The sequence below is a fragment of the Chlorocebus sabaeus genome, chromosome 14, assembly GCF_047675955.1.
Source record: "Chlorocebus sabaeus isolate Y175 chromosome 14, mChlSab1.0.hap1, whole genome shotgun sequence".
Taxonomy (NCBI): domain Eukaryota; kingdom Metazoa; phylum Chordata; class Mammalia; order Primates; family Cercopithecidae; genus Chlorocebus; species Chlorocebus sabaeus.
In genome coordinates, this window is record NC_132917.1 from 25,324,048 (window position 1) to 25,351,617 (window position 27,570).

At 43.3% G+C, this 27,570-nt stretch overlaps 1 protein-coding gene across 20 annotated transcripts in view; it reads right to left on the bottom strand.

The window, feature by feature from the left end:
- The window catches only part of DTNB (dystrobrevin beta), a 300,375-nt gene extending 274,130 nt beyond the window's left edge, over nt 1–26,245 (bottom strand). For 11 of the 20 annotated variants that reach the window (XM_073022848.1, XM_073022845.1, XM_073022841.1 and 8 more), the window contains exon 1: nt 26,044–26,242. The gene's annotated coding sequence lies outside the window, so the exon portion shown is untranslated. Of the gene's footprint in view, nt 1–25,976; nt 26,006–26,043 lie in introns of those variants that run through there. The other 9 variants (XM_073022852.1, XM_073022849.1, XM_073022847.1 and 6 more) reach the window with 5 other exon arrangements.
- Between the last annotated feature and the right edge of the window lie 1,325 nt (nt 26,246–27,570).

Genomic DNA, 27,570 nt, shown 5'->3' on the forward strand with positions numbered 1-27,570 from the left:
CACTGTAAGTTCAATTAAACAGAAAGAAAGAAAGAAGAAAGGGGAGAGAGAGAGAGAGAGAGAGAAAATAAACTCTTCAGAGCTTTTTTTTTTTTTTTTTTTTTGAGACTGAGTCTCACTCTGTTGCCCAGGCTGGAGTGCAGTGGCGTGATCTCAGCTCGCTGCAACCTCCAACTCCCAGGTTCAAGCAATTCTTGTGCTTCAGCCTCCCGAGTAGCTGGGATTACAGGCACGCGCCACCATGCCTGCCTAATTTTTTTATTTTTAGTAGAGATGGAGTTTCACCATGTTAGCCGGGCTGGTCTCAAACTCCCAGTCTCAAGTGATCCACCCACCTCAGCCTCCCAAAGTGCTGAGATTACAGGTGTGAGCCACCGTGCTCGGCCCTGTTCAGAGCTTTCTTCCAGACTCAGTGACCTGGGACTAGAGTGTGGGAAGAGGGTAGATGTGGTTCGTTCACCTGCCATCTTAGATCTTCCCAATGTGCCTTTCACTCCTTCTCTTGACAACTGCCTTCTGTATCTTTCCTTCACTTTCCTCTACTACAGATCATTTTTCTCCTTTTTTCCCCTCATTCTTCCACCTGTATCATCCTCCAGCTTAATCACCAAAACCCTATCAGGTAGATATAATGCCCATTTTACAAATGAGGAAACAAACGCTCAGAAAAGACAAATTACTTAATCAAGGATACAGGGACGGATAAGTGGCAGGGCCAAGAGATTTCAAAGCTCATGTTCTTTCTACCACACTTTAAAGCAACATAACCCCCTGCTCACAAAACAAATTTCTGAATTACTCTAGGTGAGTTCTGTCATAACACAACCACCTTTAGAGATTGGCCTGGTTCTCAACCAGGGACAATTTTGCCCCCACGGGACATTTAGCAGTATCTACAGTCAGTTTTGGTTGTCACAACTGGGAGGGTGCTACTGGCATCTAGTAGACAGAGGTCAGGGATACCGCTCAACATTCTACAATGCACTGGAGAGTATTCCACAACAAAGAATCATCCAGTCCAAAAGAGCAATAGTGCTGAGGCTGAGAAACCTTGTGACAGAGCATGTAACAGAATTTTTAAAACAGTAAACATTCAAAACCAGCCAGTATTAAATTTAGCTATTTGTTCAGTATGATATTCAACAGCAAAAGAGTTGGCATCCTGAATTCTAACAATAGTTTTCTTTAGCCTTGAAACTCACCTTGTCACTCAATTTCTGCATCTCAAGTTCATCATTTGTCAAATGGACATAAAGGGGATACCTTTTGGAAAGCAATGTGGAGTAACAAAAGAATGCGTGTTTTAGTCAATTAAACTTAAAATACTAGCTCCAACACTGGAAAGATTACTTAATCCTTCTGAATCTCGGATTCATCATGTGTAACACCGTGATGATCACGAGTACCTTCCTCACGGATTGTTGGGAGGACTCACAGCAAATGCCGAGAACAATTCCCAGCACACAGTGTTCCCTAAGTGTTAGAATAGACCAGCACACCAAACTTATGCTAAGAAAACTGTTACTCAACAGGAGCGATAACACTGACATTATCTGTTGACTGAACAGGCGCAGCCTTTAATCCATCACCAGGCTACATGAAGGTCTAACTGTCCAGTTTCTAGTTGCCAGCATCTGCATTTCTTTGCGTGCAGACAGACTGTGCTAAAAATTAGACTCAAGTTCCTACTGTGAAAGCAAGCAAATTACAAAACTGAATTCACAGTCCTGACAAGATTCTTCTGAACCCTCCAGGCCAGAAGCAGCTTTCTTCCTCTTACTACAAGAGGGCGGTCTCCCCTGACTAAAAACTATGCAGAGGTCTCAGCTGGGATGCCTGCCTCCAAAGATGACTACCCTCCTGGAGATATGTGCCTACCTCCCTCACTGCTTGTAGGCTAACAACCAGGCATTGTCAGAATAGGGAGGTACTGGCCCTCCTTTTGATGAAAGCACTGATCCACCAACACAGTATGATATGATGAGATGTACTGGCAAGAACTGGAAGAACATACCTGGATCTTGAGAGTGCTGAACTTGGAGGTCAAGTATAAGGCTGGCAAGGAAATGTCTGTTGATATGGGCCACTCTTCCATGACTCACAATTTAATGTTCCAAAAAGGGCATCCGGAGCCAGTCCTAACATGCTGCTAGAATGGCTCATTTAAGGCGGAAATGTTTCTAATAATGTCTTAAAGGAAATAAATTGAAAATCCCGGAACTGCATGGCAAGGTATTAAGGAAGGAGTCAAAAGAGTGTCCCTATATCCCCCAGCCCCTACCAGGTACACTGGCCTGACAGCACCTGAGGGCTTTCTCTATCCTCGAGCCCATTTTGTTCCCTGCGTGGCACGCCTGACGTGTAGATCTACCACCTCCTGAAAAAATCTTAATCAATGATTGAAAGAGATGGTATATAAATACTCCACCTACCTTTCCCCTAAAGGACTATAACTATAAGACACAAGTTTTACATTTGCTCCTGGAGTTTCTCAGTGGGAATGCTGTGAAAAAATCAGTACCTGGTTGATAACAAATCTTGTATTTGCAATCTTTGCTGTCTCCCCTCTCCTATCTAACTTCCCACTCCCCTACTGGCTTTTCCAAGGATAACCTCCAAAACAAAATACTTGCATTTAAATCCTTGTCTACAAGTCAGCTACTGGGGGAATTAAGGCATTAAGTAGTTTCATTTCAAGCAATCTTATAATTCAGGTTACACAAAATCCAAATTAATGGGATACACCAAAACTGAGATTACTATAAACCATTTCCCTAGGCCCAGTCGACGTGACTCCATGCCAGTGCTTTAAGTACACTAATGCCTGTATCTTTGTAATTATGCTTTTAACAGTTCCATACCTAATAAGGGTATATCTACTCTAATACTACAGCTGATGAGATGCCCTTGCCATTCTGATATAACCTTGAAGACTAATACTACCACAAAAGTAAGTACCTCTCTCTATTTCCTCCCACTTGAACTCCTAGCACTCTGCCTTTTCTTAGCCACACAATCTAGAGATAACCAATATCATTACCTTCACACTAACTCTAATTTCAAACCCTGCCATTTCCTTCCTCATAATCACACTCATATCCACCCTCTTTTCCCATTTCAACTGCCAAAATCTTTGTCCACACTAATGCACAAATAAAATTCTATGACCTCAGATTCTATGATCTCAGAATCCCCCACCCCTGTCTTCCTGTAGTTCATCCTGTGGGCATAGAGAGAAATCCAGTAGGCACATTTATTGAAACATGTCTGGTCTTCAGTGGGTCCGAATCACCCTACTCAGGAGCTTCATTTCACCCAATTTAAAGAACCAGAACACAGCTTCAGTCTACAAAGTACAAAGGCGGCCAGGGTCCTAGCTATGCAAATGTAACGAAGTTTCATAAGCAAAGTTTCTTAAATCGAAAAGGGTTGAAACTTGGCCAGGTGCAGTGGCTCACGCCTGTAATCCCAGCACTTTGGGAGGCCGAGGCAGGGAGATCACCTGAGGTGAGGAGTTTAAGACCAGCCTGGCGGCCGGGCACGGTGGCTCAAGCCTGTAATCCCAGCACTTTGGGAGGCCGAGGTGGGTGGATCACGAGGTCAGGAGATCGAGACCATCCTGGCTAACACGGTGAAACCCCGTCTCTACTAAATATTACAAAAAAAAACTAGCCGGGCGAGGTGGCGGATGCCTGTAGTCCCAGCTACTCGGGAGGCTGAGGCAGGAGAATGGCGTGAACCCGGGAGGCGGAGCTTGCAGTGAGCCGAGATCTGGCCACTGCACTCCAGCCTGGGCGACAGAGCAAGACTCCGTCTCAAAAAAAAAAAAAAAAAAAAAAAAAAAAAAAAAGACCAGCCTGGCCAACATGGTGAAACCCAGTCTCTACTAAAATACAAAAAAAAAATTAGCTGGGTGTGGTGGTGCATGCCTGTAATGCCAGCTAATTGGGAGGCTGAGGCAGGTGAATCTTTTAAACTCAGGAGCCAGAGGTTGCAGTGAGCTGAGGTCGTGCCCCTGCACTTCAGCCTGGGCAACAGGGTGAGACTCCGTCTCAAAAATAAATAAATAAAAGGGTTGAAACTGAAAGTTCCTAGAAGAGGCTGTTTAATATCCTAAGCCCAAAGCAAAACCAAATGAATGGGTTTGGAAAGCACAACCCATGAAATAAAAAAATCAGTAGATTGGATTTTATCAAAATTAGCTGCCCTGCAAAAGATACTATTAAGTCAATGAAAAGACAGGCAACTGAGTGACAGAAAATATTTTCAAAACACATATCTGATTAAGTACTTGTATACAAATTATATAAAGCACACTGGGCACGGTGACTCACACCTGTAATCCCAACAGGATTTGGAAGGCTGAGGTGAGGAGATCACTTCAGCCCAGGAGTTCAAGACCAGCCTGGGCAACATGGCAAAAGTTCATCTCTACAAGAAAAACACAAAAACTGCCAGGGATGGTGCACACCTGTATTCCTGGCTACTCGGGAGGCTGAGGTGGGAAGGATCACTTGTGCCCAGGAGTTCAAGGCTGCAGTGAACTGCGATCACACCACTGCACTCCAGCCTGGGTGACGAAGCGAAACCCTGTCTCAAACAAACAAAACTCATAAAACTCAGTAACAAAACAAGACAACAGCTCAATCAAAAACAATCAAAAGATCTGAACAGAAAGCTTACCAAAGAAGATACACAGATGGTAAATAAACATATGAAAAGATGTTCAACAACATTTATTATTTGGAAGTTACAAATTAAAACAACAAAATAACACTACATACCTACCAGAGTGGTTAAAATAAAAACAACTGACAACATCAAATGCTGACAAGGGCCGGGTGCAATGGCTCATGCCTGTAATCCCAGCACTCTGGGAGGCCGAGGTGGGTGGATCACCTGAAGTCAAGAGTTTGAGACTAGCCTAGCTAACATGGCAAAACCCTGTTTCTGCTGAAAGTACAAAAGTTAGCTGGGCATGGTGGCGCACACCTGTACTCCCAGCTACTCAGGAGGCTGAGGCAAGAGAGTTGGTTGAACCTGGGAGGCAGAGGTTGCAGTATGCCGAAATCGTACCACTGCACTCCAGCCTGGGCAACAGAGTGAGACTCCATTTCAAAAAAGAGAACAAAAAAAAGTGCTGACAAGGATGCAGAGGCAGCAGGAACTCTCATCATTGCTGATGGGAATGCACATGCAGTCACGTTGTAAGAAACCTGGCAGTTTCTTACAAAGCTAATCACAGTCTTACATGTGATCCAATAATTGCACTGCTAGGTATTTGCTCAACTGAGTTGAAAATGTATGTCCACACAAAACCTGCACCCTAATGTTTACAGCTTTATTCTTGATTGCCAAAAGCTGGAAGCAATGATGATGCCCTTCAATAGGTGAATGCATAAATAAACTGCAATAGTTCATAAATGGAACATTGTTCAGCAATAAAAAGAACAAAGTATCAAGCCATCAAAAGACATGGGGGAACCTTAAATGCATAATGCTAAGTGAAAAAAAGCCAGTGTGAAAAGGCTACATACTGTATAACTCCAATTTTATGACCTTCTAGAAAAACAGAAACAGGAAAATGATCAGCGGTTGCCAGAGGTTTGGGGGAAGCGGGTGGTGAACTGAGTAGGTGAAGCACAGGGCAATTTTTAGGGCAGAGAAACTATTCTGTATGATACTATAACGGTGAAAACATGACACTATATGTTTGTCAACACCGACAGAACTTTACAACACAAAGAGTGAATCTTTATTTTTTAATCTTTTAACTTTTTATTTATTTATTTTGTACAGACAGGGTCTCACTATTGTTGTGCAGTCTGGTCTCAAACTCCTAGGCTCAAGCGATCCTCCCCACTGCTTCTCAAAGTTTCAGGACTACAGGAGTGAGCCACCACACCAGCCACGAAGAGTGAACCCTAATGCATGCAATTCAAAAAAAAAAAATTAGAGGATCCCAGAATGAAATGCAGAGTGTGACAAAGCAATCCAACTGTATTACATATGTATCAAATGACCTCGTTGAAGAGGGTGGAGAAAAGGTAGTGACAAGAATGTGGAAGGACTGAGCAACACCATCAAACAACCAGAGCCAACTGACATCTAGAAAACACTCTACCGACAATAATGAAACGTACATTCTTCTTAGGTGTACATGAAACATGTACCAAAAAAGACCAGCTCTTGGGCCACAAAACAAACAGTAACAAATTCAAAAGAATTAAAATCATACAGAGTATGTTACCTGACCATAATGGATTGAAACTAGAATTCACTAAAAGAGACAAGTCAATGAAATCAAAAGCTGGTTCTTTGAAAGGATCAATAAAATTGATAAACCTCTAGCAAGACACAAAAACAAAAACAAAAAAAAGAGGGCATAAATTATCAATATTACTAACAAAACAGGGGAAGTTATCACTATAGAACACACGAACATTAAAAGAAACACCATAAAAATATTATGAACAATTCCATTCTATATATACAACAACTCAGATAAAACTGACCAATTCCTCAAAAGCTACAAATTGCCAGAACTCGCCCAGGATGAAACAGATAACCAGAATAACCCTATAACTACTGAAGACATTGAATTTGTAGTTTGTTTTTCTTTTTTTAAAAAACCTGTGAAAGGAATCTGCAAGCCCAAATCTACAAGATCTCTTCCAGAAAACAAAAGACAAGCAACACTTACCTACTCATTTTGTAGCCAGCATTACCCAGATAACAAAACCCAACAAAGGCAGAGAAAAAGGAAAACTACCAATCAGTGTTCATGAATATTGTTCATTCATTTTCGCTGCAAAAGTCTTCAATGAAATATCAGCAAATGATATCCATGAATGTACGAAAACTTATTACAAAACCATAGTAATAAAAAAACAGTGTAGTATTGACACAAGGATAGCAATAGGAATCAATGGAACAGACTGAGAGTCCAGAAACATATTCTTACACCTATGGTCATGTGATTTTCAACAAAGGTACCAAGACAATTCAATAGAGAAAGAATAGTCTTTTCAACAAGTGGTGCTGGAATGAAACTGCAGTATATTCATACAAATCATGTACAATGGAATATTGTTCAGTCATAAAAAGGAATGAAGTACTGAACCATGCTACAACATGGATGTACCTTGAAAATGCTATGCTGAATGAAAGAAGCCAGTCATAAAAGACCACGTATTATATGATTCCAATTCTATCAAATGTCCACAACAGGTAAATCCATAGCAACAGAAGATTAATCATTGGTTTCCAGGGCTTTGTGGAGGGTTAACAGGGGGAGGGTGAATAGGGAGTAACTGCTAATGAGTACAGGGTTCTTTTTAGGGATGATGCAAACGTTCTGAAATTAATAGTGGTGGCTGCACAACTCTAGAAATACACTAAAAACCACTGAATTGTAGGTTGAATTATATAGTATGTGAATTATATCTCAAATAAGTGAAACAGAAAAAAGATATCTTGGTTGACTCTCTTTTCAGACTCAGCCCGCCTGCACTCAGGTGATTAAAAAGCTTTATTGCTCACACAAAGCCTGTTTGGTGGTCTCTTCACACAGATGCACATGCACATGACATTTTGGTGCCGTGACTCGGATCAGGGGACCTCCCTTGGGAGATCAATCCCCTGTCCTGCTCTTTGTTCCGTGAGAAAGATCCACCTACAACTTCGGGTCCTCAGACCCACCAGCCCAAGGAACATCTCACCAATTTTAAATCGGGTAAGCGGCCCCTTTTTACTGTCTTCTCCAACCTCTCTCACTATCCCTCAACTTTTCTCCTTTCAATCTTGGCGCCACCCTTCAATCTCTCCCTTCTCTTAATTTAAATTCATTTTCTGGTAGAGACAAAGGAGACACGTTTTATCCATGGACCCAAAATGCCAACGCCGGTCACGGAATGGGGAAGGCAGCCTTCCCTTGGTGTTTAATCATTGCAGGGACGCCTCTCTGATTACTCACCCACGTTTCAGAGATGTCTGACCACACTGCAGGGATGCCTGCCTTGGTCCTTCACCCTTAGCGGCAAGTCCCACTTTTCTGGGGGAGGGGCAAGCACCCCAATCCCCTTCTCTCCCTGTTTCTTCCCCTTCTCTGCTTTTCTGGGGGAAGGGCAAGCACCCCGACCTCTTATTTTTGTACCCCGACCTTATTTTTGTGCCCCAACCTCTTTTTGTGACCCGACCTTATTTTTGTGCCCCAACCTCTTATTTTTGCACCCCAATCCCTTACTTCCATGCCCCAACCCCTTTCCCGCTTTTCTGGAGGGCAAGAACCCCCGAACTCCTTCTCTCTGTGTCTCTACTCTCTATCTTGGCTTGCCTCCTTCGCTATGGGCAACCTTCCACTCTCCATTCATCCTTCTTCTCCCTTAGCCTGTGTTCTCAAGAACTTAAAACCTCTTCAACTCACACCTGACCTAAAACCTAAACGCCTTATTTTCTTCTGTAATGCTGCTTAACTCCAATACAAACTCGACAGTAGTTCCAAATAGCCAGAAAACGGCACTTTAGATTTTTCCATCCTACAAGATCTAAATAATTGTTGTCGTAAAATGGGCAAATGGTCTGAGGTGCCTGACATCCAGGCATTCTTTTACACATCGGTCCCCCCCAGTCTCTGTTCCCAATGCGACTCATCCCAAATCTTCCTTCTTTCCCTCCCGCCTGTCCCCTCAGTCCCAACCCCAAGTGTCGCTGAGTCTTTCCAGTCTTCCTTTTCTACAGACCCATCTGACCTCTTCCCTCCTTGCCAGGCCCAGCTAGGTCCCAATTTTTCCTCAGTCTCTGCTCCCTCACCCTATAATCCTTTTATCACCTCCCCTCCTCACACTCGGTCTGGCTTACAGTTTCATTCCGCGACTAGCCCTCCCCAACCTGTCCAGCAATTTCCTCTTAAAAAAGTGGTTAGAGCTAAAGGCATAGTCAAGATTAATGTTCCTTTTTCTTTATCCGACCCCTCCTAAATCAGTTAGCGTTTAGGCTCTTTTTCATCAAATTTAAAAAAAAACTTAGCCCAGTTCATGGCCTGTTTAGCAGCAACTCTGAGACGATTTTCAGCCCCGGACCCCAAAAGGTCACAACGCCGTCTTATTCTCAATATACATTTTATTACCCAGTCTGCTTCTGACATTAAATAAAACTCCAAAAATTAAATTCCAGCCCTCAAACCCCACAACAGGACTTAATGAACCTCGCCTTCAAGGTGTACAATAATAGAGTAGAGGCAGCCAAGTAGCAACTTATTTCTGAGTTGCAATTCCTTACCTCCACTGTGAGACAAACCCCAGCCACATCTCCAGCACACAACTCCAAATGCCTGAACGGCAGCTGCCAGGGATTCCTCCAGAACCTCCTCCCCCAGGAGCTTGCTACAAGTGCCAGAAATCTGGCCACTGGGCCAAAGAACGCCTACAGCCCAGGATTCCTCCAAAGCCGTGTCCCATCTGTGCGGGACCCCACTAGAAATCGGACTGTCCAACTTGCCCGACAGCCACTCCCAGAGCCCCTGGAGCTCTGGCCCAAGGCTCTCTGACTGACTCCTTTCCAGACCTTCTTGGCTTAGGCTGAAGATCGACGCTGCCACATCTCCTCGGAAGCCTCCTGGACCATCACAGACGCTTTGGGTAACTCTTACAGTGGAGGGTAGGTCCGTCCCCTTCTTAATCAGTACGGAGGCTACCCACTCCACATTACCTTCTTCTCAAGGGCCTGTTTCCCTTGCCTCCATAACTGTTGTAGGTACTGACAGCCAGGCTTCTAAACCTCTTAAAATTCCCCAACTCTAGTGCCAACTTGGGCAACATTCTTTTATGCACTCCTTTTTAGTTATCACAACCTGTCCAGTTCCCTTATTAGGCCAAGACATTTTAACCAAATTAGCTGCTTCCCTATTCCTGAACTACACCCACATCTCATTGCCGCCCCTCTCCCCAACCCAAAGCCTCCTTTGTGTCTTCCCCTCGTATCCCCCACCTTAACCCACAAGTATAGGATACCTCTACTCCCTCCTTGGTGACTGATCATGCACCCCTAACCATCTCATTAAAACCTAATCACTCTTACCCCACTCAACACCAATATCCTATCCCACAGCACGCTTTAAAAGGATTAAAGCCTGTTATCACTCGCCTGCTACGGCATGGGCTTCTAAAACCTATAAACTCTCCTTACAATTTCCCCATTTTACCTGTCCTAAAACCAGACAAATGTTACAGATTAGTTCAAGATCTGCACCTTATCAACCAAATTGTTTTGCTATCCACCCTGTGGAGCCCAACCTGTACATTCTTTTGTCCTCAATACCTTCCTCCACAACTCACTATTCCGTTCTCAATCTTAAAGATGTTTTTTTCACTATACCCCTACATCCTTCATCCCAGCCTCTCTTGGTTTTCACTTAGACTGACCCTGACACCCATCAGGCTCAGCAAATTACCTAGGCTCTACTGCTGCAAGACCTCAAGGACAACCCCATTACTTCAGTCAAGCCCAAATTTCTTCCTCATCTGTTACGTATCTCGGTAAAATTCTCATAAAAACACATGTGCTCTCCCTGCTGATCGTGTCCGGCTAATCTCCCAAACCCCAATTCCTTCTACAAAACAACAACTCCTTTCCTTCCTAGGCATGGTTAGTGCAGACGGAATCTTACACAAGAGCCGGGACTGCGTCCTGTAGTCTTTCTGTCCAAACAACTTGACCTTACTGTTTCAGCCTAGCCCTCACATCTGCGTGCAGCGGCTGCCACTGCTTTAATACTGTTAGAGGCCCTAAAAATCACAAACTATGCTCAACTTTCTACAGTTCTCATAACTTCCAAAATCTATTTTCTTCCCCAACCACCGCTCAGGACAATGCTTATGCTGATAAGTTAGCTAAAAAAGCAGCTAGCTTCCAACTTCTATCCCTCACGGCAGTTTTCCTCCTTCACATCGGCCACTCCCATCTACTCCCCCGGCTGAAACTTCCACCTATCAATCTCTTCCCACACAAGGCAAATAGTTCTTAGGCCAAGGAAATTATCTCCTTCCAGCCTCACAGGCCCATTCTATTCTGTCGTCATTTCATAACCTCTTCCATGTAGGTTGCAAGCCGCTAGCCTGTCTCTTAGAACCTCTCATTTCCTTTCCGTCATGGAAATCTATCTTCAAGGAGATCACTTCTCAGTGTTCCATCTGCTCTTCTACTGCCCCTCAGGTATTGTGCAGGCCCCCTCCCTTTCCTACACATCAAGCCCGGGGATTTGCCTCTGCCCAGGACTGGCAAATTGACTTTACTCATATGTCAAAAACTACAATACCTCTTGGTCTAGGTAGACACTTTCACTGGATAAGTAGAGGCCTTTCCCACAGGGTCTGAGAACGACACCGCGGTCATTTCTTCCCTTCTGTCAGACATAATTCCTCAGTTTGGCCTTCCTACCTCTATAGAGTCTGATAACGGACCAACCCTTAATAATCAAATGACCCAAGCAGTTTCTCAGGCTCTTAGTATTCAGTGAACCCTTTATATCTTTTACCATCCTCAGTCTACGGGAAAGGTAGAACAGACTAACAGTCTTTTAAAAACACACCTCACCAAGCTCAGCCACCAACTTAAAAAGGACTAGACAATACTTTTACCACTTTCCTTTCTCAGAATTCAGGCCTGTCCTCGGAATGCTACGGGTTACAGCCCATTTGAGCTCCTGTGTGGACACTCCTTTTTATTAGGTCCCAGTCTCATTCCAGACACCAGACCAACTTAGATTGCACCCCAAAAAACTTCCATCCCTACTGTCTTCTGTCTAGTCCTACTCCTATTCACCATTCTCAACTACTCATAAATGCTCTGCTCGTGTTTACACTGCCGGTTTACACTGTTTCTCCAAGCCAGCACAGCTGATATCTCCTAGTGCTATCCCAAACCACTGCCACTCTAAATTTCCTCTTAAAGTAAATAAATAATCTTTGCTAGCAAGGCTATGCTGAGCCTCCTTAAGCACTTCAATTAGATGTCCTAGGTCCTCCCAATTCTTAGTCCTTTAATACCTGTTTTCTCTCCTTTTCTTATTCAGACCTTGTGTCTTCCGTTTAGTTTTTCAATTCATACAAAACCGCATCCAGGCCGTCACCAATCGTTCTATACGACAAATGTCTCTTCTAACGACCCCACAGTATCACCCCTTACCGCAAAATCTCCCTTCAGCTTCATCTCTCCCACCCTAGGTTCCCACGCCGCCCCTAATCCCGCTTGAAGCAGCCCTGAGAAACATCACCCATTCTCTCTCCATACCAACCCCCCCAAAATTTTCGCCACTCCAACACTTTAATACTATTTTGTTTTATTTTTCTTATTAATATAAGAAGGCAGGAATGTCAGGCCCCTGAGCCCAAGTCAAGCCATCGCATCCCCTGTGACTTGCACGTCTACCCAGATGGCCTGAAGTAACAAATGCCCTGCCCCGCCTTAACCGATGACATTCCACCACAAAAGAAGTGAAAATGGCCTGTCCTTGCCTTAAGTGATGACATTACCTTGTGAAATTCCTTTTCCTGGCTCATCCTGGCTCAAAAACCTCCCACACTGAGCACCTTGTAACCCCCACTCCTGCCTGCCAGAGAACAACCCCCCTTTGACTGTAGTTTTCCTTTACCTACCCAAATTCTATAAAACGGCCCCACCCTTATCTCCCTTCGCTAACTCTCGTTTCAGACACAGCCCGCCTGCACCCAGGTGATTAAAAAGCTTTATTGCTCACACACACACAAAAAAAAAAAAAAGAAAAAAGATATCTTGCTACACATAACCCTTGGGTAATTGTTTTCACTAAATATATTGCTAAGATTAACCCTATTGTTTATTCTTTTTTTTTTTTTTACTGCCGTATAATTCCAAAACTGCATTTTAATCTACTCTCCTGCTGATGGAAATCTGAGTTGTTTCTAGCTTTGTTTTTTTTTCTATCATGGACAGTGTTGCTACAAATATTGTTGTACGTGTCTCTTGCTGCACAAGGTCAAGAGTTTATCTTGGGTGTATATCTACGAAAGGAATTGCCAAAACGTTTTTTAAAGCGCACCAAAGTACATTCCTGTCAGTGGTATATCAGAGTTCCTGTGAATTCACAATCTCTCCAACACTTGGTCCACCAGGCTTTTCAAATTTTGCCAATAGCATGGGTATATGATTTCATCTCATTGTGGTCTTGATTTGTATTTCTTTGATCACTAATGAAAGTGCCCATCTCTAATATGTTTACTAGTCATATGTGTTTCCTTTTCTGTGAGGTGCCTGTTTACGTCTTTTGCAATTAAGCTTTTGTTACAGTAGTCTTGAAATATCTTTTAATCTCAACATAGGGAAGGACTTTCTAAGCAAAAGTTTGCCTAAGTTAAACTACACTTTTTAAAAACTCTATGTATCAAAACTTATGAGAAAGATGAAAAGACAAGTCACAAACTGGGAGAAGAGACCTGCAATGCATATAACCAACAACTGGTATCCACGATATGCACAGAACTTGTATAAACCGATAAGAAAATTTGACACAAGATACAAGCAGGCAATTCACAGAAGAGGCAACAAAAATGGAAAACAAATACAAAAAAGTTGCACATAATAACTCAAGACTAAACTATAATATCTAAGGATCCACAGTTGAGGTACAAAACCATAAAGAAATCCAAGGAAGGGATTACTATACAAATTAGGACAGTGATTGCTCTGGGAGGAAAGGAAGGGGCTATGACTGGGATGAGGTACATGGAGCTTTTAAAAGGGCTGGCAGAATTTTTAAGCTTTATGGAAATATTATTTTTTATGTATTCTCTTGTAACTTTTTTCACTTAATATTTTGAAATTGATCCATCTCGATGGCAGGTTTCTTTACCTGGATGAAGATGACATAAATGTTTGCTCTACGATAATTCACTAAGCTGTAATTTTTTTAGTACCTGTTTTATTCTGCAACACAAAATTTACAAAAATATAATTTACCTATCACACACATCAAATGAAAAAAATGAGTCTGAAAATATCATTTATATTGGCAAAAATATGAGGTGACGTGAATTCTCATATATAACCACTTTGAACAGCAAAAGCAGTATCTAGTAATATTAAAAATGGACATAGGCTGGGCATGGTGGCTCATACCTGTAATCCCAACACTTTGGGAGGCCAAAGCGGGTGGATTACCTGAGGTCAGGATTTCGAGACCAGCCTGCCCTACATGGCGAAACCCCATCTCTACTAAAAATACAAAACATTAGCCGGGCATGGTGGCGTGTGCCTGTAGTCCCAGCTACTCAGGAGGCTGAGGCAGGGAACTGCTTGAACCTGGAAGGTGAAGGTTGCAGTGAGCCTAGATTGTGCCACTGCACTCCAGCCCGGGCGACAAGAGAGAAACTGTATCTCAAAAAAAATAGACAATGGATATATCTAATTACCCAGAAATTCCCCTTTTACAACTACATCCTAAGGAGACACATACAAGAATGCTTACGATGACACTATTTGTACACACAAAATCAGAAACAACCTAAATATACATCAACAGAAGCATGGGAAAATAAAATTATACTATAGTCAATCAGAATAGAATAAAGCAGAGCTACATTTATCGAGATGGATCGATTTCAAAATATTAAGTGAAAAAAGTTACAAGAGAATACATAAAAAATAATATTTCCATAAAGCTTAAAAACATGCATATTAACAGAAGCAGGACTGGGACTACGGTGAGGTGAACGAGGCACCTAGGGCACAAAATGTAAGGAAGCGTCATACTGGGGGTCATGCAAGCCCATGACTGAGGGGCTCCTTACATTGGGGACCTAGGTGCCTCCTCATCTCACCCTGGCCCTGATCCTGAATATAACATACATAGATGCAAACACATACACACACACATACACACAAACACACAGCAAAAGTATAAAGAAGTACATAGAAGGCCAGGCGCAGTAGCTCACGCCTGTAATCCCAGCACTTTGGGAGGCCTAGGCGGGCGTATCAAGAGGTCAGATGGAGACCATCCTGGCTAACACAGTGAAACCCTGTCTCTACTAAAAAATACAAAAAATTAGCAGGGCGTGGTGACAGGCGCCTGTAGTCCCAGCTACTCCGGAGGCTAAGGCAAGAGAATGGCATGAACCCGGGGGGCGGAGTTTGCAGTGAGCCGAGATCACATCACTGCACTCCAGCCTGGGCGACAGAGGGAGACTCCGTCTCAAAAAAAAAGCATATGGAAATGGTAACCATCAAATTCAGAAAAGTGAGTATCTCTGGGGATAGAAACAGAATCGTGACCGCAGAGGTATACCAACTCCACTGGCTACATTTTCTCTCTTAGGCTGGGTTCTAGGTACAATATATTCTTTTTGTTTGTGTGCACGCTCCATTTATTTAAGTGGAAATACATGTTTTTTTAAATTTTACTTTAAGTTCTGGGATACATGTGCAGAACATGCAGGTTTGTTACATGGGTATACATGTGCCACGGTGGTTTGCTGCACCTATTGACCCATCATCTAAGTTTTAAGCCCTGCATGCATTAGGTAGTTGTCCTAATGCTCCCCCTCTCCTTGCACCCGACCCCCCAACAGGCTCCTGTGTGTGTTGTTCCTCTCCCTGCATCCATGTGTTCTCAGTGTTCAACTCCCACTTATGAGTGAGAAAATGTGGTATTTGGTTTTCTGTTCCTGTGTTAGTTTGCTGAGAATGATGGCTTCCAGTTTCATCCATGTCCCTGCAAAGGACATGAACTCATCCTTTTGTATGGCTGCATAGTATTCCATGGTGTGCATGTGCCACATTTTCTTTATCCATTCTATCATTAATGAGTATGTGGGTTGGTTCCAAGTCTTTGCTATTGTAAATAGTGCAGCAATAAACATACGTGTGCATGTGTCTTTATAGTAGAATGATTTATAATCCTTTGGGTATATACCCAGTAATGCCACTGCTGTCAAATGGTGTTTCCGGTTCTAGATCCTCAAGTAATCCCCACACTGTCTTCCACAATGGTTGAACAATATATTATTCTTTATGCTTTATATGTCCTATTTCTTTATAATATTTTAGATCATCTACTTTCAGTATATTCTCTGGTAAGTCTTATCCTGAGAGTTTTAGCAGGGGGAATAAAATATATTTTATTATTGAAACAGAGTATACCAAATACCATAAGCTCTGTACTTTTATCCAAATATACATGAACTCTATAATATGGTACAATAGCCATGATTTCAAATCTTTAGCAACGTGTTCTACCAGTATCTCAACTTCTATAGTTGCTAATAAAGGATACATTTCAATTTTATACCAAACTCAAATTACTTATCTATATATTATTTCAGCCACTGTTACCAAACAGGAAGAACAAGAATTTATGGCTTTTTGCCTTTTATTCCTAAACCTCAAAAAGAACTTCTAAAAATGTATTATTAAGCTTAATAAAATGTTAAGGTACTAGATTAATTAGAGCATGACTACCAACCACTGAAAAATGTCAGTAAGTCTGTCTTTATATTCTGAATGCTTAGTTTTTAAGTATCTCAACTTATAACATGAGCCCATAATATCATTAGTAAATACCTTCAGGCACAATGTACTCAACGGTGTATATAAATCCATATTTTAAATAGTATTTTTAGTAATTCTAAGCTATTTTTTATTAATGCTTCTTCATCAATCTGATGAGATCACCATTGTTTTTATATTTTCCATTTGACTGACAAGTTCATAATATAAATAGAAGTATCCACTCTGTTTCTTTCTGGCTGTTCACATGTGTTTGCATTATTACTTCAACCTTCAGTTGACTCTGAAACTTCAACCTGCATTTTCTTTGCAGGAAACTTTGTGAGCCATTTGTCTATTTTGCAAGGTTCATTTTATTCAAATCAGGTAATATGATCTGGAAGACCACTAAACCCAGCAGAGGTGAACTAAAACATATGCTAAAACAATATAAGCAGGTAAATAAGGAGGATCACATTATCAGCCCCTCCAGGCGGTGGGGTTCCCTAGCTTACCATGCCTGACAGACATCATCAGATACAGATGAAGTAAAGTGTCAACCTATGGGTTAAACACTGCTAAAACTTGATTGCTCGTATTTTCTTGTAATACCCTGCCTAGAGGATCATTTTACATACCTCCCACTTTGGAGACTATTGCTCTTTTTAAAAGTAGTGAGAAGACAAGACTGCACTGAGCTTGAGGAGATTTTCAGGATTAGGGCTGTTGGAAGTAGAGAGGAAACTAAGAGACTAAGTGGTCAGGTAACTTGGCCTGAAGTTGCAAAGCCAGGAATCTGGAGTTTTGACGATGACAATGCTAAAGCCCATTTTCTTTCTACTGTGTCACATCGCCCCCTCCAGGGCAACATGAAGCTTCAAGGAATAAGGAAAGAATACAGGTCCCAAAACTGTGGTACTGGAGCAGACCTTAAATCATGGAGTTAAGTAGGGTCTGGAAGAGAGTGCAGCAAAAAGTTTGGATCCTTGTTAGTTCTTACACTCTGTTCTATTCATAGAAGATAGAGTGTTTCAGACCTGGACTACGTCTACATGTAGAAGTTTCGTAACTCCCACAGTAAAGACTAAAAGAAAAGGAGAGGTGGCTTTGGAAGTGTCGCCAGAATGTCTCTGTACATGCCTTGGCGTTAGACAGCCTTTATTTCCTTTGAATATTTTTGTTAATTTCTTAACCCTGCCAGTTCTCAGCTACGTCAAAGCATCCAAGTATTGAAATTTCTTATGTAAGTTCACCACTTTCCACCATCTCCCTGTCAGTTTTTCTTTGGATGTCCATTTAATTAAGAAGTCAGTGAGGGGCCAGGCGCGGTGGCTCATGCCTGTAATCCCAGCACTTTGGGAGGCTGAGGCGGGCAGATCACAAGGTCAGAAGATGGAGACCATCCTGGCCGACACAATGAAACCAGGTCTCTAATAAAAATACAAAAAATTAGCCAGGCATGGTGGCACGTGCCTACAGCCCCAGCTACTCGGGAGGCTGAGGCAGGAGAATCCCCTGAACCCGGGAGGTGGAGGTTACAGTGACTGGAGATCGCGCCACTGCACTCCAGCCTGGGTGACAGAGCGAGACTCCAACTCAAAAAAAAAAAAAAAAGAAGTTAGTGATGACTAAGACTCTCATTAACACTTAGTTATAACAAGCCAAACTTTATTGAAAGAGAACTTCCTTGCTTATTTCAGAAAAATTCTCAAATATCCTTCCTCTGTAACTTCTTTTCTCTCCTCCTTCAGATTAAAAAAAAAAAAAAAAAAAAAAAAGGCCAGAGATAATAAATATTCATAAAACCTTAAAGATTTGCTTTTTACAAATCTGAGAGGGTTCTCTAGGTTCCAATAAAAAAATTCAATAACTGCACTCCACTACAACAGAGAGTTCTGAGTAGCTAAATATAACCTCATAGGGCTGTGGTAATTCTTAAATAAATAGCATGTAAAGCATTTAGCACGATAACTGGCATCAGGTAAGAGCCCAATAAATGTTAGCTATTATTATTGATATTATTAGTACTATGAAGTTACAATGATATTTAGTCCAACCCTGATTACTACAGCATTTCACTCCTATTTTAACTTATATATAATGTTAATATACAAAAATTCAAGTTTAAAATGTTTTATTTAAAGGTTGTGAGGTTTTCATGTTAAAAATGAATTAACAAGTAAATCATATACATCTGTTTCTCTCAGTTACCTACAACTCAGAGAGGTCTGTCCTACTCTTGACACGTTAAAGAGGAGGAAAAATAATTTCAAGAAATGACCCCAAAAAAGGCCTCCATAAAATTCAACACCCAATTAAAAATACCAAGAACAGAAGAAAACTTCCTTAAATTGACAAAAGACATCTTCCAAAAACCATCAGTAAACATCATATCTAACAGTGAAACACTGGAAACGTTACCACTCAACAAAAAGATTAAAATGCCCATTATCATACTTACTCTTGTACCGGAGGGCCTAGGCAATGCCATAAAAAGAAAAAATTCTTCATATAAAGTTGAGAAAGGAGCTTGGTTAATTAAATCTTCTAGAAAGTGGCCCAGTAAGTACATTCTTTGATGCATCCTCTCTGCTCTAAATACACAATAATGGATAAAATATTTTTTAACAATATTTTTTAAAAATTAAGTTCAAAACCAAGACAAACCTCTATTTGGAGAAACAGAATAGATACACAAAGCTGCAAGCAGGACTGAAGCTCTAGGCTTGCTGGATCCTGAGTCTAGAACCAGGTGTGCACTTCCAGTGGGGTAGTAAAAACAGAAAGCAAAGGAGGATGAAGAAATGGAGACATCTGGGCCAGACCCACTGCTTAAGGCCAGCAATGATGCTGGAGCTGAAAGGAAGCTAAAAAATACTGCTGCCAAGCTCTGCCTAGAACTACAGTTTATCTAATACTCTAGGCTTAGATAAGGGGGAAGATATAAACAGCCTCAGGACCAGGAACTGAGTCAAGACTCATACTGTATGAGAAGATCGAAAATAGCCCAATTAACTCAAAGGGCAGGACCCTTAGCCCACAATTATCGTATCTGATTCTAGACTGCGGACCAGTAGGTCAACTGAAGCACCTGAAATATCACCACACAGAGGAGAGTGGGCACAGAAGATAAGAAAACAAAATCTAAAGCACTCACCCTGAAAATGGGTCTGTCATTTGGCTGGGTGTGGTGGGTCACGCCTCTAATCCCAGCACTTTGGGAGGCTGTGGTAGGCGAATCGCTTGAGGTCAGGAGTTCGAGACCAGCCTGGCCAACGTGGTGAAACCCTGTCTCCACTAAAAATACAAAAATTAGCCAGGTGTGGTGGCGGGCGCCTACAATCCCAGCTACTCGGGAGGCTGAGGCAGGAAAATCACTTGAACCTGGGAAGCAGAGGCAGAGGTTGCAGTGAGCCAACATCGTGCCACTGTACTCCATCCTGGGTAACAGAGCCAAATTCCATCTCAAAAACAACAGCAACAAAAAAAAAGAGTCTGTAATTCAAAACTTTAAAACACATGAAGAGATACACTGAAAGACAGCCAACAAAACCAATAACTGAGTATTATTCCAGGTGAAGTTTAATTTTACAGAACAGTCTGACAGACCTATTATATAAGTACATTTAGGGTACTTGGACAAAAATTGTAAAAATTATTGGGAATGCAAATGGTACAGTCACTTTGAAAGATAATTTAATAGTTTCCTACAAAGCTTAATATATTCTTACCATTTGACCCAGAAATCACTCTCCTAGGTATTTTCCCAAGTGAGTTACAAACTTAATATCTACACAAAAACCTGCACAGAGATGTTTATAGCAGTTTTATTCAAAAACTGCCAAAAACTAGAAGCAACCAAGATGTCCTTCAGTAGGTGAACGAATAAACAAACTGTGGTGCTTCCATGAAATGGAATATTATTATTCAGTGCTAAAAAGAAAGGAGCTGGCCGGGCACGGTGGCTCATGTCTGTAATCCCAGCACTTTGGGAGGCCAAGGCGGGCAGATCACGAGGTCAAGAGATCAAGACCATCCTGGTTAACATGGTGAAACCCCGTCTCTACTAAAAATACAAAAAATTAGCCGGGCGTGGTGGTGGGTGCCTGTAGTCTCAGCTACTCAGGAGGCTGAGGCAGGAGAATGGCATGAATCCGGGAGGCGGAGCTTGGAATGAGCTGAGATTGTACCACTGCACTCCAGCCTGGGCGACAGAGCGAGACTCCATTTCAAAAAAAAAAAAAAGAAAAAGAAAAAGAAATGAGCTATCAAGTCACAAAAAAAACTTAGAGGAAACTTAAATGCATATTGCTAAGTGAAAGAATCCAATCTGAGTTGGCTCCATACTATATGATTCCAAATCTATGACATTTCCAACTCTGGAAAAGGTAAAACTATAGCCATGTAATGACATTTATTCTGTCTGTACTGCTGAGTATTTTACGAGTGAGCCACTTGCAGAGTTGTAGCATGCAGTCATGCCATGTAATGACATTACATGTAATGCCATGTTAATGATACATGACATTATGCATTTGTCAAATCCATAGAATATACAATACAAAGAGTGAACTCTAAATCATGAACTTTAACAACAATGTATCAATATTGGTTTATCAATTACAATAAATGTAGCATACTAATGCAAGATGTTAATAGGAGAAACCACATGGCAAAGAGTGGGTACATGGAAACTCTGTTCTATTCAGCCATATTGGCCACAGTTGTGTTAATCTATTTTTATTCCATTATGTATATTGTTTTAAAAACTGTATTACTGATCATTGCACTTGAGCACATACACAAAAGAAATGGAAACGAGACTTAAACAGACATATGGATACCAATGTTCATAGCAGCACTCCTTGTAATGGCCAAAACAGGGAAGGAACCCAAATGTCCATCAACGAATGAATAAACAAAATGTGGTATATGCATACCATGAAATATTATTCAGCCTTAAAAAGGAAATGTTGACACATGCTACAATATGAATGAACTTTAAGCACATTATACTAGGTGAAATCAGCCAGATACAAAAGGGCAAATCTTGTAATGACTCCATTCATATGAGGTACCTAGTGTAGTCGAATTCATAGACAGTAAGTAGAATGGTGGTTGCCAGGGGCTGAGGGAAGAATGGGGAGCTGGTGTTTAAGAGGTACAGAGTTTCGGTTGGGGGCAATGAAAAAGCTCTGAAGACAGTGGTAATGGCTGTGCAACAACGTGAATGTATTTCATGCTACAGAACTGTACACTTAAAAATGGTTAAAATTGTAATTTTTATGTTATGTGTATTTTACTATAATAAAAAAAGAGTGCTGAAAACGAGTCATCCAAATTGAAAAAACAAAAATTGTATCTCTTCATTATACCATACATAGAAATAAATTCCATATGGAAAGCAAAACTTTTTTAAACTTTTGGAAGAAAATATAAGAATATATCATTAACACCATGAGAGAGAGAACATTTTCTTAAACCAGATACACACCCGAAAAAAGACAAGCCATTTAAGGGAAATTTTTCATAAATATGACATTAAACTTAAATGGTATATACAACCAAACACATTGTTAACAAAGGGAAAGAAAAGCCTAGGGCTGGCAGGATGCATTTGCAACACACAGACCCATTGAAGAATCAGCATCTAAAGGAACCCAACTGTTCCTCAGTGAGTAAAAGGATACATACGGCTGTGATGTAAATCGACAACCGGGCTAGGTGTAGGGGCTCATGCCTGTAATCCCAACACTTTGGGAGGATCTCTTGCCAGCCTGAGCAACATGGCGAGACTGCATCTCCACAGAAAATTTTAAAATTAGCCAGGCATAGTGGCACACAAGTGTAGTCCCAGCTACTTGGGGGAATCACTTGAGCCCTGGAGTGCCACTGCTCTCCAGCCTGGGCAAGAGAGCAAGACCCCATCTCAAAAAAAAAAAAGCCTACAACTGAATACACTAAGCAGTTAAAAATAAATGGATTAAATCCACAAGTAGCAACATGGTTACAGCCCCATTAATTATGAAGTAACATGCGTACCTCTGACCCAGCAATTGTATTTTTTCATTCACTGCAGCAACGGTCCTTAATGAGAATACGAAATAAACTACAATACATACTACATAAGAGATTGTGTAGTAGTTAAAACGACTCAGGTTGATTCCTGTGTTCCAACATGAAAAGATCTCAAAATCATTCCGTTAGGGGAAAAAACTGCAGAACACTGTGTACAGTATGATGTCATTAATGCAGAGGAGAAAAAACTGCTCTTTTTTAATTCTGCATTACCTATGTATACATGAAAATACACAGAGAATAGTCTGGAAAGACCACAAAAACTGATCACTTCTGTTTCCGTGAGTAGGTCAAGGGGGCCTTTATTCTGTCTGTACTGTCTGAGTATCTGACAAGTGTGTGTGTTCCTTATATATACAAGAAAATACATAGAGAATAGTCTGGAAAGACCACAAAAACTGATAGCTTGTTTCCGTGAGTAGGTCAAGGGGGCCTTTATTCTGTCTGTACTGTTTGGGTATCTGACAAGTAAGTGTGTGTTCTGAGTGACCTGCAGAGTTGCAGCACACAGTCACACAGAGTACGCACTACACAACTCCAGAAGCTCCCAGGCACGGGGACTCCAATGTGAATGATGCTCCCTAAAGCTGGGCAGTATACAATCTACACAACTAGACGCCACAGCTCTGATGCTTATGTAATTCGAAATCAATAAAAGGGAGTGGAGAGGATAGAGAATGGACTGCAAACCAGCATAAGGGAACGTTCTGGGGCGATGGAAATTTCTTGATTGGAATGCTGGTTACAAAGTATACAGCAGTCCCCCACTCAGAAGTAAACAATTTGTAAGTTTTAAGTTGTGTACCATTCTGAACAGCCTGATGAAATTTTGTGCCATCCCACTCTGTCCCACCTGGGATGTGAACCATTCCTTTGTCCAGCATATCCACACTCTGCATAAACCACCCTCTGGTCACTCACTTAGTAGCTGTCTCAATGATCAGATTGACTGTCATGGTATCACAGTGCTTGTGTTCAAGTAACCACCGTTTTACTTAATAATAAACCCGAAGTGCAAGAGTAGTGATGCTGGCAAATTGGGATATGCCACAGAGAAGCCAAACATATGCCTAACAGAAATCATTAATCTCTCATGGTACCTAATTTATAAGTTAAAACTTTATCATAGGTGCTTAAGTATAGGGGAAAAAACAGTCTATATAGGGTTTGGAATCAGCTGTGGCTTCAGGCATCCACTGGTGCTCTTGGAACATAACCCTGAGGCTAATGGGGGGACCACTGTACACATTTTTCCAAAACTCATCCAACCGCACATGGGAAATCTGTACATTTTATTGTGTCCACTACACATCAATAGGTTGGTTTTAAAATAAATATATAAACAAAATATCATCGAGAGAGCCTGGAATAAGGCACCCTATATTGTAGAACCTATGCACCTCTCAACAAGAGACCTGCTGGCTGTACACAGTCACACAGAGTACGCACTCCAGGAGCTGCCAGGCACGGGGACTCCAATGTGAATGGTGCTCCCTAAAGCTGGGCAGTATACAATCTACACAACTAGATGCCACAGCTCTGATGCTCATGTAATTCAAACAGGAGAAATAAATTTACTTATTCAAGACTTCCTATACAATGCCAGATTTTGATTATTACTCTTATTTTTCACACGAAGAAACTAAGGCCCTGGGGTAATATAAAGACAAAAAATAAAACAATAAGTTGAAATTCTCTTGGTTCTGAGTCTAATTTTCTAACCATAGGTAGAAATTTGTCTCCCGGGCATAGTGGACATCCAAAAACTGCCAGCACTACCTTGACTGCACAACCCCTTTGAAAGGCAATTCCACTTATGCATTATGATAAAAATCCTCAGAGAACTCATAAAAGGTCAAGTTTTAATTTGGCAGACAAAGTAACCCAACAGGCACTGCAACTCAGGTTACTGAAACAGCAGCCTGGAGCTCCAGAGTTCAGAGATTCAACCAAGGCAGAGGACAGGCAGGATTCTAGCCCTTACAGAAAAACAGAGGCACCGATAGCCTCGCACTACAGGTCTAAGATCCAAGAACTAGGATGAAAATGAAAAAGTGTTTTCTAGACAACACTACCCTCTTCCTTCTCAAGTGACAGGAAAAGTCAATGGGAGAAGGAACAAAATGGGATGATCTCAAGCAACAGCCCAAGGAGCAAGCTCTTGACGGCCAACATGTAAGACACATGGGAAAGTGGTAGCATGGCCACAGAAACCAAGACCTCGCCGCCTTAGCCATTGCTTTAATGTGCCCAGACCTTAGAAACTGGGTTGCCTGGCATGGCAAAAAAAAAAAAAAAAAAAAGGCAGAGAGAGAGAACTTGTGGAACAGGGGAAATCTAGCAACGTTCCCTAACACTAGAGTGACTGACACTGCTCCAAGGCAAATGTGGCCAAACCTTGCTTGTCCATTCATTCATGCAATAGACATTTGTGGCTCGACCACTGTGCGACAGGCAACATTCTGAAGACTTTGCAGTGAATTGTCATGGAGCTTATTTCTAGTTGGGAAGGAAGGAAACTTCCTTTCTTTCCAAACGTCTTTTTTCCCCTCTGAGAGCCCCCCTTAAATGGTACCCGTAGGAGCCTTTGAAACTCTCCCAAATTTCTCCCATAAGCTTATTTGACCTTTCCGCTTTATCCCCAAAACCACGCAAATTATGGCTTCAATTTCCCAATACTGGGAAAAGACAAAAGAGACCTAAAGTGAATAGGGCATAAAACATAAAATTGGACGCTCTTTTGTATTTTATGTGCATATCTTCACAGTCACACTGCCAGCACCTCAATAACATGAGGGTGTTTCATACTATTTCGTGGCCCCAGTGCTGACTACGGGTCTCTACCCACAGTAGCTGGAAGGTCTTCCTAATCCCAAGGCCTGGCACGGGAATTTAAGGGCAAGTATTCGTTACCGGCATCCTCCTCTCGGGACACTTTCCTGACCAGGGTGACCTCCCGGACAGGTTCGCTATTAGGCGCCTCGGGAAAAAGTGATTCGGGGTGATCTGAAATAAATATCCTTCCCTCTGCCAGGGCCTGCCCGCCTCACCTGCCCTCTGCCAGGACCTGCCTCACTCGCCCCTTCAGCACCTAATGCAGAGCCGCCTCCAGGCGAGCCCGGCTCGGGCAGCATCAGCCCGGCGCCGCGCCCCAGCTCGCGCCCGTGCCCCGGCGCGTTCCGGACCCCGAGACCCCTCCCGGCCCGGGCTCCGCAGCATCCCCTCTGCCGGTCCCTCCGCGGCCAGCCGCGCTGTCCCACCTCCCAGCCCCGCGCAGTGCAGTGGCCCCGGCTCCCCGCGCCCTCCCCGCCTCCCGCGGCGCCGCACCCGCAGACTCCCGGGTCCCCAGTCCCGGCGCAGCGCGGGCTCCCGTCCCGCACCTCGCGGGCGCGAGGCTCCAGCCCGACTCTGCTCTCCGCAGCCCCGGCGGCGGCCGCAGACCCCCACCTTGCTCACTTCCCTGCAGGAGCAGGGGGCGTCGGGAAGGTCTCCTGCGGCCTCACTCCTCCTCACGCTCCGGCCCGGCCCCCTCGGCTGAGGCAGCGGCGGCGCCCACTCAGGCCCCGGAGCCGCCCCCGCGGCGAACGTTCGCAGCGCCTGGCTCGCACCGCTTCCCCGCCCGGCACGCGCAGCGCCCGCCCCCGGCGCGAGGGCGCGAGGGCGGAGGGCGGAGGGTGGAGGGGCGGGCGCGAGCCCAGCGCGAGCGCGCGGCCGGGGGCGTGGCTTCCGCGCGCGAGGAGGGGGCGGGAGTGGCCGAGCACCCCTTCACCCCGCCCCCGCGGTTCCGGGCAGGCGGGAAGCTGGCTCCATCCAGGCTTCTCCCGTTCTCTGGCGCCGGGCCGGGTGCCTTTCCATCCGCTGGTATCCGCCGGCAGGGTGCCCGGCCCGACGTGACTACCGGGCAAAGAATGCAAAGAGCCACCCCGTGAATCATTCTCTGCGCCTAGGGCACAAGCCTCTGCCCGAGTGACCCGCATGAACTCCGCAAGCTCGCTCAGCCGCGGCGTTCACCCCGCGCCGCACCAGGTACCTGTGGGCGCACGATCACGATCACAGCGCCTGGGCTCGAGGCTCCCCAAACTTAGCGGGGAAAACAGCCGTGTACACAACCGAGTCCGGTGACCTGTGCAGATCCAAGCCACAGTGCGATGCTGTGGGAAGGCACAGAAGCTAGAGATAACTTCCGCTTGGACGCCGCAGAGGGCTTCCTGGAAGAGGCGGCATTTATGGTCAGCCTCGAAGGAAGAAAAAGAAGTCCTAAGGGGAAAAAGGGAGGACATTAGGGCTGGGAAAACAGCTTGGGCAAAGGAGCCAGGGGCAGTCAGATTTACCATCAAAGCACCAGCTTTTTTGTGTTTTACTGTTATCCATCTTTTATAGAATTCTTTCCAAACTGTGTGAAATACAGGAGATGGTGCCAAATTAGGATGTAACAAGGACTTTGTAAATGGTTCAAATGGTCATTTTTCTCAACGTTACTTAAGACTCAAAACAGCAACGTCCTTTAGGGGTTATTGGTCAATGATGAAGGCTGTAAGCTCCAGAGCTAAGCGACCCCAGGCTTGCATGCTGGGAGTATGGTTTTCACTGTTTTTTGGCACCTTATGGTAAGGCAGATCGTGCCACCTCCTGCTGCTGCCTGCCTGCCTGCCTTTAGAACACCCTCTTCCTCCTCCTCTCCTCTTTTTATTTTTAAACTCCTATGGTGAAGGAAATGCTGATAACCAACTTTGTTAAATGGGAACAAATAGGTTCCTCAAAAGATGAGCATTTTTGGCCGGGCGTCGAGGCTCACGCCTGTAATCCTAGCACATTGGGAGGCTGAGGCGGGCAGATCGCTTGAGGTCAGGGGTTCGAGACCAGCCTGGCCAACATGGCAGAACTCTGCCTCTACTAAAAATACAAAAATTAGCCGGGCGTGGTGGTGTACACCTGTAATCCCAGCTACTTGGGAGGCTGAGGCAGGAGAATCGC